Raw genomic sequence first — 11,756 nt, forward strand, 5'->3', positions numbered from 1 at the left:
ACGCCACCCCACCCATGGGACACATCCCTAGAGAGAGAGAGAGACGCCCCATACACTCGCTCCCCTCCCCCATGCGCTGTGCCCCAGCCCGGGCCCGGGGGAATAGGCGGCAGCCCACCCACAGGGTGGGGGGCACAGCTGAAAGGGGTTGTCGGGGAGGGCGGCCCCTGCCTGGGGTCAAAGGGCGGGCGATCCGCGCGTGCGCAATCGGCGGCGGAGGCGGCGGCGGCGGCGGTGGCGGCGGCGGCGGCGGCGGCGGCCACGAGCTGGGGGTGGGGGGCGGGTAGGTGAAGGAGGCCAGGCGAGGAGAGGAAGGGGGCTGGAAGGTCTCCACCTTGGCGAGTCCAGCCGTGGAGGCGCATCTTGTGTGAGTGTGAGTGTGTGTGTGTGTGTGTGTGTATAGAGAGACAGCCCCCCACCCCGGCCCACCGCTCCCTGCCCGCCCCGCCCCGCCCCGCCTGTCACCCCCGTCCCTCGGAGCCCGCCGGACCCGGCCGGTGAACTCAACAGGCCCGGCCCGGCGCGGGTCAGCGCCGGTGCGGGGCCTGGGGCGGGAGGAGGCGGCGGGGAAGCGCAGAGAGGCTCGGCTTCTTGAGCGGGGCAGGGGCGCCCTCCGCCGTCTAGGGCCACACCACCCTGAACGCGCCCGACCTCGTCTGGTCTCGGAAGCTAAGCAGGGTCGGGCCTGGTTAGTACTTGGATGGGAGACCGCCTGGGAATACCGGGTGCCGTAGGCTTCTTCTTTTTTTTTTTTTTTTTTTTTGCCTCTTGTTCTGTCCCCTCTCTGGGAGCGAGGCGGCGGCCCGGGGCGGGGGTCACCCCCACCCTCAGCGCCCGCCGCGGTGCCTGGCGCCCCAGCCCGCACCGTGGGGCCTCCTCTTGTCCCAAGCCGCGACACCGCCGTCACGCGGCAGCATGCGTGGCTTCTGGACTGTCAGGTCTCAGACCAAAGGTCTGCTCTGTGGGAACCGACACGCTGGAGGAAACCTTGAGAGTCTGAGAGGGGAGGGAGTTCCAGAAGAAGGCCAGGATGTCATTTTGAGGGAGTATGTGACCAGAACTCGTCCCGTTGCTTTTGGGGTTCTATGGGCTACACGTAGGAATCTTTGGTGGTGGCACCTGATGTTGGGGGATCCGGAGTCACACCCAGACCTGCTCCACAGGCCTCCTTTTACTTTTCTCTTCGGATTCATTATTTTTAAAAAGTGTCTCTTATCTCTATGATTGCATTTTCTTTTCTCTCTCTTTTCAAGCAGATGATGGGAGTCCAAGTATTAAGGTGACATGTGTTGCCCGTGCCCCCCTCCCCCCTGTGTTCTTATTCATTTACCTCTGATGTCGTTCCAGCGTATTGTGGGGGTACCAATGTTAAGGTCGGGTACGTTGCCCTCTCCCAGCCTCCCCCCTCGGGTCAGAGCCTCAAGTGCGCCCATCCCCCAGTCGGTGCGCACCCACCCCATTCCTAATGGAGGTGTATGCCCATCCCCTCCCCCCACCCGCCCGACACCCACCCGATGAAGGTGATTCCTCTGTGTCCACTTAGGTGTCCATCGGTTCGTACCCATTTGCTGGTGAGCGCGAGCACGTGGTGCTCGTGTGTCCATTCTTGGGCTACCTGGCTTACTGGAACGGGTTCCAGCTCTGGCCAGGAGAACCACGAGAGGTGCCCTCTCACCGCTGCTCCTCCTAGCTGAATAGCACTCCGTGGTGTCCACGCGCCACATTTCATTTACGCACTCGTGGGTCGATGGGCACTCGGGTCGCTTCCAGGTCTTTGCGATTGTGACTTGTGCCCTGACTCTAACCCTAACCCTTACCCAGCCCGTCTCCTCCTCGGCCCCTGCCTGACTGACTCCTTCCCGCCCGGCCTGTCACCTGTCACCGTCCTCTGCCCCTGCCTGACACGCTCCTCCCCGCCCGGGCCGTCACCGTCCTCGGCCCCTGCCTGACGGGGCTCCTCCGTCGCCTGGGCCTTCCAAGGGCTTGGTGTGGACGCTGGTTCCAGGACGCCCTCCCAGGAACCCGGTAGCAGGGCGGCCGCAGCGTCTCGCGCCACCCAACCGTCCGCCGGCCGGCGGCCGTCGCTAAGTGGCCTGCGGGGGACGTGCCCCCACTGTGGGGCGGGCGCCCAGCCTGGTGTCTTCTCCGAGGCCCCGTGGCTGCTTTCCCCCCCCCCCCCGCAAGGGGAGAGCCGCGGAGGTGGGGACCGCCTCCTCGTGGGGACGTACACCCAGCTCTCCACGTCGGATTCCGGGGCTCTCTGTCCTGCCAGAAGGCCCAGCTGGCCTGCGGGTCCTTAGAGTGGCAAAAACATCCGAAAACTGAGATTGAGGGTCCGGTGGTTGTCTGCACTTTTGTGCTGGGCACCCCAGGGAGGCCCGGGGGCTGGCTGGACAACGCGGTCTGCTGGGCAGGGGGGGGGGTTTGGAGGAGCAACTGATGCCCTTTGCACTTTGGGTAGCAAGTGTCTGAGGTGTCTCTGAGCCCTGCGCCATGTCGGGGGTGGGGGGTGGGAGGTCGGGGGGGTGGAGGAGCAGGAGGAGGAGGAGGAGGAGGTGGGAAGGGCCGTGGCCTGCAGTCGTCTTCCCGGGGTGGCTTCTTCCACAGGCTGCTTGGCCTGGGCTCCCTGCACCTGGGCCTTTGGAGGACTGGCCCTGTGCTTGCCAACGCTTCCCCTGCAGGGACCCAGAGCTGGGAGGTTGCATCTCTCAGCCCTGGGTCGGGCAGAGCCCCAGCGGGCCATGCCCACAACCTCTCTCAGCACGGGTCCCCCAGAAGGCTCCTTTGGGACCAGGATTCTCTTGCGGGTGACTCTTTAAGGTCTGGCCCCTGGATGGAGGGGCACCAGGAGTAGAGGAGCAGGAAGGGGAAGGGGGTGGCCATGCGAGGGGACACTTTCAGGCCAAGTCCCAGCTTCAGCCTGATCCTCCTGGGAACCCCGGGGTGTACGTCACACCTCCTGGTTGTCCCGCTCTGAGACAAGGAGCCGGGCTTCGCATTCCCCCAGCAGCCAGTCGTGGGCTGAGGACACCTGGGGCGTTGGGAACTCCCTGGCTTCTCCTTGGCTTAACATCTGGAGCTGCTTGTGAATCGTGCCGCCACACACACCCGAGTGCAGGTGTCTTCTGCACAGACTGCGGGCCTCGCTCTTCTGAATGCCGCTAGCTCGCCACCCACCCACGGGTGAACCTGGTCAGGGTACTTTCTCTCGGGGGCAGACTCTGATCCTGGCGGGCTACCGGTGTTTCTGTTTGCTCGTTTCTTTCTTCCATTTCGGGAAAGGCTTCCTTACTGGGTGTGGAAATCTCCTATGCCTTTCCTCGCCTATTCTGTCAGCTTTAAAATTCTCTTTCAGTTGCCACCCTCACAGATGGATTAGGAAACTCTTTCCGGTGCACTCATTAGTGAAATGACCTCAATGAAGCTGGAATCCAATATCTAATGGCCGATTTTTAGCGAGTCCACACGCCAGGGTGGTCGGGGTCCAATGCAGCCCCGGCCAGGCCCAGGCCCCGGCCCCTTGGACTGGGCCACAGGAGGACACAGAGGAGGGTCCCGGCCGCCCCCGGTCGCGTTGCCGGCAGTTCTCCAAGGGCTTGGGCGTTTTCCAGAGGTAGGAGATGGAGGGGACTGATTTCTTCAGCGCCCCACAAACCACGCCACCCCACCCATGGGACACATCCCTAGAGAGAGAGAGAGACGCCCCATACACTCGCTCCCCTCCCCCATGCGCTGTGCCCCAGCCCGGGCCCGGGGGAATAGGCGGCAGCCCACCCACAGGGTGGGGGGCACAGCTGAAAGGGGTTGTCGGGGAGGGCGGCCCCTGCCTGGGGTCAAAGGGCGGGCGATCCGCGCGTGCGCAATCGGCGGCGGAGGCGGCGGCGGCGGCGGTGGCGGCGGCGGCGGCGGCGGCGGCCACGAGCTGGGGGTGGGGGGCGGGTAGGTGAAGGAGGCCAGGCGAGGAGAGGAAGGGGGCTGGAAGGTCTCCACCTTGGCGAGTCCAGCCGTGGAGGCGCATCTTGTGTGAGTGTGAGTGTGTGTGTGTGTGTGTGTGTATAGAGAGACAGCCCCCCACCCCGGCCCACCGCTCCCTGCCCGCCCCGCCCCGCCCCGCCTGTCACCCCCGTCCCTCGGAGCCCGCCGGACCCGGCCGGTGAACTCAACAGGCCCGGCCCGGCGCGGGTCAGCGCCGGTGCGGGGCCTGGGGCGGGAGGAGGCGGCGGGGAAGCGCAGAGAGGCTCGGCTTCTTGAGCGGGGCAGGGGCGCCCTCCGCCGTCTAGGGCCACACCACCCTGAACGCGCCCGACCTCGTCTGGTCTCGGAAGCTAAGCAGGGTCGGGCCTGGTTAGTACTTGGATGGGAGACCGCCTGGGAATACCGGGTGCCGTAGGCTTCTTCTTTTTTTTTTTTTTTTTTTTTGCCTCTTGTTCTGTCCCCTCTCTGGGAGCGAGGCGGCGGCCCGGGGCGGGGGTCACCCCCACCCTCAGCGCCCGCCGCGGTGCCTGGCGCCCCAGCCCGCACCGTGGGGCCTCCTCTTGTCCCAAGCCGCGACACCGCCGTCACGCGGCAGCATGCGTGGCTTCTGGACTGTCAGGTCTCAGACCAAAGGTCTGCTCTGTGGGAACCGACACGCTGGAGGAAACCTTGAGAGTCTGAGAGGGGAGGGAGTTCCAGAAGAAGGCCAGGATGTCATTTTGAGGGAGTATGTGACCAGAACTCGTCCCGTTGCTTTTGGGGTTCTATGGGCTACACGTAGGAATCTTTGGTGGTGGCACCTGATGTTGGGGGATCCGGAGTCACACCCAGACCTGCTCCACAGGCCTCCTTTTACTTTTCTCTTCGGATTCATTATTTTTAAAAAGTGTCTCTTATCTCTATGATTGCATTTTCTTTTCTCTCTCTTTTCAAGCAGATGATGGGAGTCCAAGTATTAAGGTGACATGTGTTGCCCGTGCCCCCCTCCCCCCTGTGTTCTTATTCATTTACCTCTGATGTCGTTCCAGCGTATTGTGGGGGTACCAATGTTAAGGTCGGGTACGTTGCCCTCTCCCAGCCTCCCCCCTCGGGTCAGAGCCTCAAGTGCGCCCATCCCCCAGTCGGTGCGCACCCACCCCATTCCTAATGGAGGTGTATGCCCATCCCCTCCCCCCACCCGCCCGACACCCACCCGATGAAGGTGATTCCTCTGTGTCCACTTAGGTGTCCATCGGTTCGTACCCATTTGCTGGTGAGCGCGAGCACGTGGTGCTCGTGTGTCCATTCTTGGGCTACCTGGCTTACTGGAACGGGTTCCAGCTCTGGCCAGGAGAACCACGAGAGGTGCCCTCTCACCGCTGCTCCTCCTAGCTGAATAGCACTCCGTGGTGTCCACGCGCCACATTTCATTTACGCACTCGTGGGTCGATGGGCACTCGGGTCGCTTCCAGGTCTTTGCGATTGTGACTTGTGCCCTGACTCTAACCCTAACCCTTACCCAGCCCGTCTCCTCCTCGGCCCCTGCCTGACTGACTCCTTCCCGCCCGGCCTGTCACCTGTCACCGTCCTCTGCCCCTGCCTGACACGCTCCTCCCCGCCCGGGCCGTCACCGTCCTCGGCCCCTGCCTGACGGGGCTCCTCCGTCGCCTGGGCCTTCCAAGGGCTTGGTGTGGACGCTGGTTCCAGGACGCCCTCCCAGGAACCCGGTAGCAGGGCGGCCGCAGCGTCTCGCGCCACCCAACCGTCCGCCGGCCGGCGGCCGTCGCTAAGTGGCCTGCGGGGGACGTGCCCCCACTGTGGGGCGGGCGCCCAGCCTGGTGTCTTCTCCGAGGCCCCGTGGCTGCTTTCCCCCCCCCCCCGCAAGGGGAGAGCCGCGGAGGTGGGGACCGCCTCCTCGTGGGGACGTACACCCAGCTCTCCACGTCGGATTCCGGGGCTCTCTGTCCTGCCAGAAGGCCCAGCTGGCCTGCGGGTCCTTAGAGTGGCAAAAACATCCGAAAACTGAGATTGAGGGTCCGGTGGTTGTCTGCACTTTTGTGCTGGGCACCCCAGGGAGGCCCGGGGGCTGGCTGGACAACGCGGTCTGCTGGGCAGGGGGGGGGGTTTGGAGGAGCAACTGATGCCCTTTGCACTTTGGGTAGCAAGTGTCTGAGGTGTCTCTGAGCCCTGCGCCATGTCGGGGGTGGGGGGTGGGAGGTCGGGGGGGTGGAGGAGCAGGAGGAGGAGGAGGAGGAGGTGGGAAGGGCCGTGGCCTGCAGTCGTCTTCCCGGGGTGGCTTCTTCCACAGGCTGCTTGGCCTGGGCTCCCTGCACCTGGGCCTTTGGAGGACTGGCCCTGTGCTTGCCAACGCTTCCCCTGCAGGGACCCAGAGCTGGGAGGTTGCATCTCTCAGCCCTGGGTCGGGCAGAGCCCCAGCGGGCCATGCCCACAACCTCTCTCAGCACGGGTCCCCCAGAAGGCTCCTTTGGGACCAGGATTCTCTTGCGGGTGACTCTTTAAGGTCTGGCCCCTGGATGGAGGGGCACCAGGAGTAGAGGAGCAGGAAGGGGAAGGGGGTGGCCATGCGAGGGGACACTTTCAGGCCAAGTCCCAGCTTCAGCCTGATCCTCCTGGGAACCCCGGGGTGTACGTCACACCTCCTGGTTGTCCCGCTCTGAGACAAGGAGCCGGGCTTCGCATTCCCCCAGCAGCCAGTCGTGGGCTGAGGACACCTGGGGCGTTGGGAACTCCCTGGCTTCTCCTTGGCTTAACATCTGGAGCTGCTTGTGAATCGTGCCGCCACACACACCCGAGTGCAGGTGTCTTCTGCACAGACTGCGGGCCTCGCTCTTCTGAATGCCGCTAGCTCGCCACCCACCCACGGGTGAACCTGGTCAGGGTACTTTCTCTCGGGGGCAGACTCTGATCCTGGCGGGCTACCGGTGTTTCTGTTTGCTCGTTTCTTTCTTCCATTTCGGGAAAGGCTTCCTTACTGGGTGTGGAAATCTCCTATGCCTTTCCTCGCCTATTCTGTCAGCTTTAAAATTCTCTTTCAGTTGCCACCCTCACAGATGGATTAGGAAACTCTTTCCGGTGCACTCATTAGTGAAATGACCTCAATGAAGCTGGAATCCAATATCTAATGGCCGATTTTTAGCGAGTCCACACGCCAGGGTGGTCGGGGTCCAATGCAGCCCCGGCCAGGCCCAGGCCCCGGCCCCTTGGACTGGGCCACAGGAGGACACAGAGGAGGGTCCCGGCCGCCCCCGGTCGCGTTGCCGGCAGTTCTCCAAGGGCTTGGGCGTTTTCCAGAGGTAGGAGATGGAGGGGACTGATTTCTTCAGCGCCCCACAAACCACGCCACCCCACCCATGGGACACATCCCTAGAGAGAGAGAGAGACGCCCCATACACTCGCTCCCCTCCCCCATGCGCTGTGCCCCAGCCCGGGCCCGGGGGAATAGGCGGCAGCCCACCCACAGGGTGGGGGGCCCAGCTGAAAGGGGTTGTCGGGGAGGGCGGCCCCTGCCTGGGGTCAAAGGGCGGGCGATCCGCGCGTGCGCAATCGGCGGCGGAGGCGGCGGCGGCGGCGGCGGCGGCGGCGGCGGCCACGAGCTGGGGGTGGGGGGCGGGTAGGTGAAGGAGGCCAGGCGAGGAGAGGAAGGGGGCTGGAAGGTCTCCACCTTGGCGAGTCCAGCCGTGGAGGCGCATCTTGTGTGAGTGTGAGTGTGTGTGTGTGTGTGTGTGTGTATAGAGAGACAGCCCCCCACCCCGGCCCACCGCTCCCTGCCCGCCCCGCCCCGCCCCGCCTGTCACCCCCGTCCCTCGGAGCCCGCCGGACCCGGCCGGTGAACTCAACAGGCCCGGCCCGGCGCGGGTCAGCGCCGGTGCGGGGCCTGGGGCGGGAGGAGGCGGCGGGGAAGCGCAGAGAGGCTCGGCTTCTTGAGCGGGGCAGGGGCGCCCTCCGCCGTCTAGGGCCACACCACCCTGAACGCGCCCGACCTCGTCTGGTCTCGGAAGCTAAGCAGGGTCGGGCCTGGTTAGTACTTGGATGGGAGACCGCCTGGGAATACCGGGTGCCGTAGGCTTCTTCTTTTTTTTTTTTTTTTTTTTTGCCTCTTGTTCTGTCCCCTCTCTGGGAGCGAGGCGGCGGCCCGGGGCGGGGGTCACCCCCACCCTCAGCGCCCGCCGCGGTGCCTGGCGCCCCAGCCCGCACCGTGGGGCCTCCTCTTGTCCCAAGCCGCGACACCGCCGTCACGCGGCAGCATGCGTGGCTTCTGGACTGTCAGGTCTCAGACCAAAGGTCTGCTCTGTGGGAACCGACACGCTGGAGGAAACCTTGAGAGTCTGAGAGGGGAGGGAGTTCCAGAAGAAGGCCAGGATGTCATTTTGAGGGAGTATGTGACCAGAACTCGTCCCGTTGCTTTTGGGGTTCTATGGGCTACACGTAGGAATCTTTGGTGGTGGCACCTGATGTTGGGGGATCCGGAGTCACACCCAGACCTGCTCCACAGGCCTCCTTTTACTTTTCTCTTCGGATTCATTATTTTTAAAAAGTGTCTCTTATCTCTATGATTGCATTTTCTTTTCTCTCTCTTTTCAAGCAGATGATGGGAGTCCAAGTATTAAGGTGACATGTGTTGCCCGTGCCCCCCTCCCCCCTGTGTTCTTATTCATTTACCTCTGATGTCGTTCCAGCGTATTGTGGGGGTACCAATGTTAAGGTCGGGTACGTTGCCCTCTCCCAGCCTCCCCCCTCGGGTCAGAGCCTCAAGTGCGCCCATCCCCCAGTCGGTGCGCACCCACCCCATTCCTAATGGAGGTGTATGCCCATCCCCTCCCCCCACCCGCCCGACACCCACCCGATGAAGGTGATTCCTCTGTGTCCACTTAGGTGTCCATCGGTTCGTACCCATTTGCTGGTGAGCGCGAGCACGTGGTGCTCGTGTGTCCATTCTTGGGCTACCTGGCTTACTGGAACGGGTTCCAGCTCTGGCCAGGAGAACCACGAGAGGTGCCCTCTCACCGCTGCTCCTCCTAGCTGAATAGCACTCCGTGGTGTCCACGCGCCACATTTCATTTACGCACTCGTGGGTCGATGGGCACTCGGGTCGCTTCCAGGTCTTTGCGATTGTGACTTGTGCCCTGACTCTAACCCTAACCCTTACCCAGCCCGTCTCCTCCTCGGCCCCTGCCTGACTGACTCCTTCCCGCCCGGCCTGTCACCTGTCACCGTCCTCTGCCCCTGCCTGACACGCTCCTCCCCGCCCGGGCCGTCACCGTCCTCGGCCCCTGCCTGACGGGGCTCCTCCGTCGCCTGGGCCTTCCAAGGGCTTGGTGTGGACGCTGGTTCCAGGACGCCCTCCCAGGAACCCGGTAGCAGGGCGGCCGCAGCGTCTCGCGCCACCCAACCGTCCGCCGGCCGGCGGCCGTCGCTAAGTGGCCTGCGGGGGACGTGCCCCCACTGTGGGGCGGGCGCCCAGCCTGGTGTCTTCTCCGAGGCCCCGTGGCTGCTTTCCCCCCCCCCCCGCAAGGGGAGAGCCGCGGAGGTGGGGACCGCCTCCTCGTGGGGACGTACACCCAGCTCTCCACGTCGGATTCCGGGGCTCTCTGTCCTGCCAGAAGGCCCAGCTGGCCTGCGGGTCCTTAGAGTGGCAAAAACATCCGAAAACTGAGATTGAGGGTCCGGTGGTTGTCTGCACTTTTGTGCTGGGCACCCCAGGGAGGCCCGGGGGCTGGCTGGACAACGCGGTCTGCTGGGCAGGGGGGGGGGTTTGGAGGAGCAACTGATGCCCTTTGCACTTTGGGTAGCAAGTGTCTGAGGTGTCTCTGAGCCCTGCGCCATGTCGGGGGTGGGGGGTGGGAGGTCGGGGGGGTGGAGGAGCAGGAGGAGGAGGAGGAGGAGGTGGGAAGGGCCGTGGCCTGCAGTCGTCTTCCCGGGGTGGCTTCTTCCACAGGCTGCTTGGCCTGGGCTCCCTGCACCTGGGCCTTTGGAGGACTGGCCCTGTGCTTGCCAACGCTTCCCCTGCAGGGACCCAGAGCTGGGAGGTTGCATCTCTCAGCCCTGGGTCGGGCAGAGCCCCAGCGGGCCATGCCCACAACCTCTCTCAGCACGGGTCCCCCAGAAGGCTCCTTTGGGACCAGGATTCTCTTGCGGGTGACTCTTTAAGGTCTGGCCCCTGGATGGAGGGGCACCAGGAGTAGAGGAGCAGGAAGGGGAAGGGGGTGGCCATGCGAGGGGACACTTTCAGGCCAAGTCCCAGCTTCAGCCTGATCCTCCTGGGAACCCCGGGGTGTACGTCACACCTCCTGGTTGTCCCGCTCTGAGACAAGGAGCCGGGCTTCGCATTCCCCCAGCAGCCAGTCGTGGGCTGAGGACACCTGGGGCGTTGGGAACTCCCTGGCTTCTCCTTGGCTTAACATCTGGAGCTGCTTGTGAATCGTGCCGCCACACACACCCGAGTGCAGGTGTCTTCTGCACAGACTGCGGGCCTCGCTCTTCTGAATGCCGCTAGCTCGCCACCCACCCACGGGTGAACCTGGTCAGGGTACTTTCTCTCGGGGGCAGACTCTGATCCTGGCGGGCTACCGGTGTTTCTGTTTGCTCGTTTCTTTCTTCCATTTCGGGAAAGGCTTCCTTACTGGGTGTGGAAATCTCCTATGCCTTTCCTCGCCTATTCTGTCAGCTTTAAAATTCTCTTTCAGTTGCCACCCTCACAGATGGATTAGGAAACTCTTTCCGGTGCACTCATTAGTGAAATGACCTCAATGAAGCTGGAATCCAATATCTAATGGCCGATTTTTAGCGAGTCCACACGCCAGGGTGGTCGGGGTCCAATGCAGCCCCGGCCAGGCCCAGGCCCCGGCCCCTTGGACTGGGCCACAGGAGGACACAGAGGAGGGTCCCGGCCGCCCCCGGTCGCGTTGCCGGCAGTTCTCCAAGGGCTTGGGCGTTTTCCAGAGGTAGGAGATGGAGGGGACTGATTTCTTCAGCGCCCCACAAACCACGCCACCCCACCCATGGGACACATCCCTAGAGAGAGAGAGAGACGCCCCATACACTCGCTCCCCTCCCCCATGCGCTGTGCCCCAGCCCGGGCCCGGGGGAATAGGCGGCAGCCCACCCACAGGGTGGGGGGCCCAGCTGAAAGGGGTTGTCGGGGAGGGCGGCCCCTGCCTGGGGTCAAAGGGCGGGCGATCCGCGCGTGCGCAATCGGCGGCGGAGGCGGCGGCGGCGGCGGCGGCGGCGGCGGCGGCGGCCACGAGCTGGGGGTGGGGGGCGGGTAGGTGAAGGAGGCCAGGCGAGGAGAGGAAGGGGGCTGGAAGGTCTCCACCTTGGCGAGTCCAGCCGTGGAGGCGCATCTTGTGTGAGTGTGAGTGTGTGTGTGTGTGTGTGTGTATAGAGAGACAGCCCCCCACCCCGGCCCACCGCTCCCTGCCCGCCCCGCCCCGCCCCGCCTGTCACCCCCGTCCCTCGGAGCCCGCCGGACCCGGCCGGTGAACTCAACAGGCCCGGCCCGGCGCGGGTCAGCGCCGGTGCGGGGCCTGGGGCGGGAGGAGGCGGCGGGGAAGCGCAGAGAGGCTCGGCTTCTTGAGCGGGGCAGGGGCGCCCTCCGCCGTCTAGGGCCACACCACCCTGAACGCGCCCGACCTCGTCTGGTCTCGGAAGCTAAGCAGGGTCGGGCCTGGTTAGTACTTGGATGGGAGACCGCCTGGGAATACCGGGTGCCGTAGGCTTCTTCTTTTTTTTTTTTTTTTTTTTTGCCTCTTGTTCTGTCCCCTCTCTGGGAGCGAGGCGGCGGC

At 64.4% G+C, this 11,756-nt stretch overlaps 4 non-coding genes across 4 annotated transcripts; all 4 read left to right on the top strand.

Annotated features, from left to right (window-relative positions):
• The first annotated feature begins 618 nt into the window (after positions 1 to 618).
• On the top strand, positions 619 to 737 carry LOC142869425 (5S ribosomal RNA). Its single transcript, XR_012918053.1, has one exon. It is a non-coding gene; the product is annotated as a 5S ribosomal RNA (ribosomal RNA).
• A 3,537-nt stretch (positions 738 to 4,274) lies between these two features.
• Positions 4,275 to 4,393, top strand: LOC142869426 (5S ribosomal RNA). The gene has a single exon (XR_012918054.1). It is a non-coding gene; the product is annotated as a 5S ribosomal RNA (ribosomal RNA).
• A 3,529-nt stretch (positions 4,394 to 7,922) lies between these two features.
• Positions 7,923 to 8,041, top strand: LOC142869427 (5S ribosomal RNA). The gene has a single exon (XR_012918055.1). It is a non-coding gene; the product is annotated as a 5S ribosomal RNA (ribosomal RNA).
• Positions 8,042 to 11,571: 3,530 nt separating this feature from the next.
• Positions 11,572 to 11,690, top strand: LOC142869428 (5S ribosomal RNA). Its single transcript, XR_012918056.1, has one exon. It is a non-coding gene; the product is annotated as a 5S ribosomal RNA (ribosomal RNA).
• Positions 11,691 to 11,756: the final 66 nt, after the last annotated feature.

Source organism: Microcebus murinus, unplaced genomic scaffold (assembly GCF_040939455.1).
Source record: "Microcebus murinus isolate Inina unplaced genomic scaffold, M.murinus_Inina_mat1.0 scaf076_hap2_Mmur4.0, whole genome shotgun sequence".
NCBI lineage: Eukaryota > Metazoa > Chordata > Mammalia > Primates > Cheirogaleidae > Microcebus > Microcebus murinus.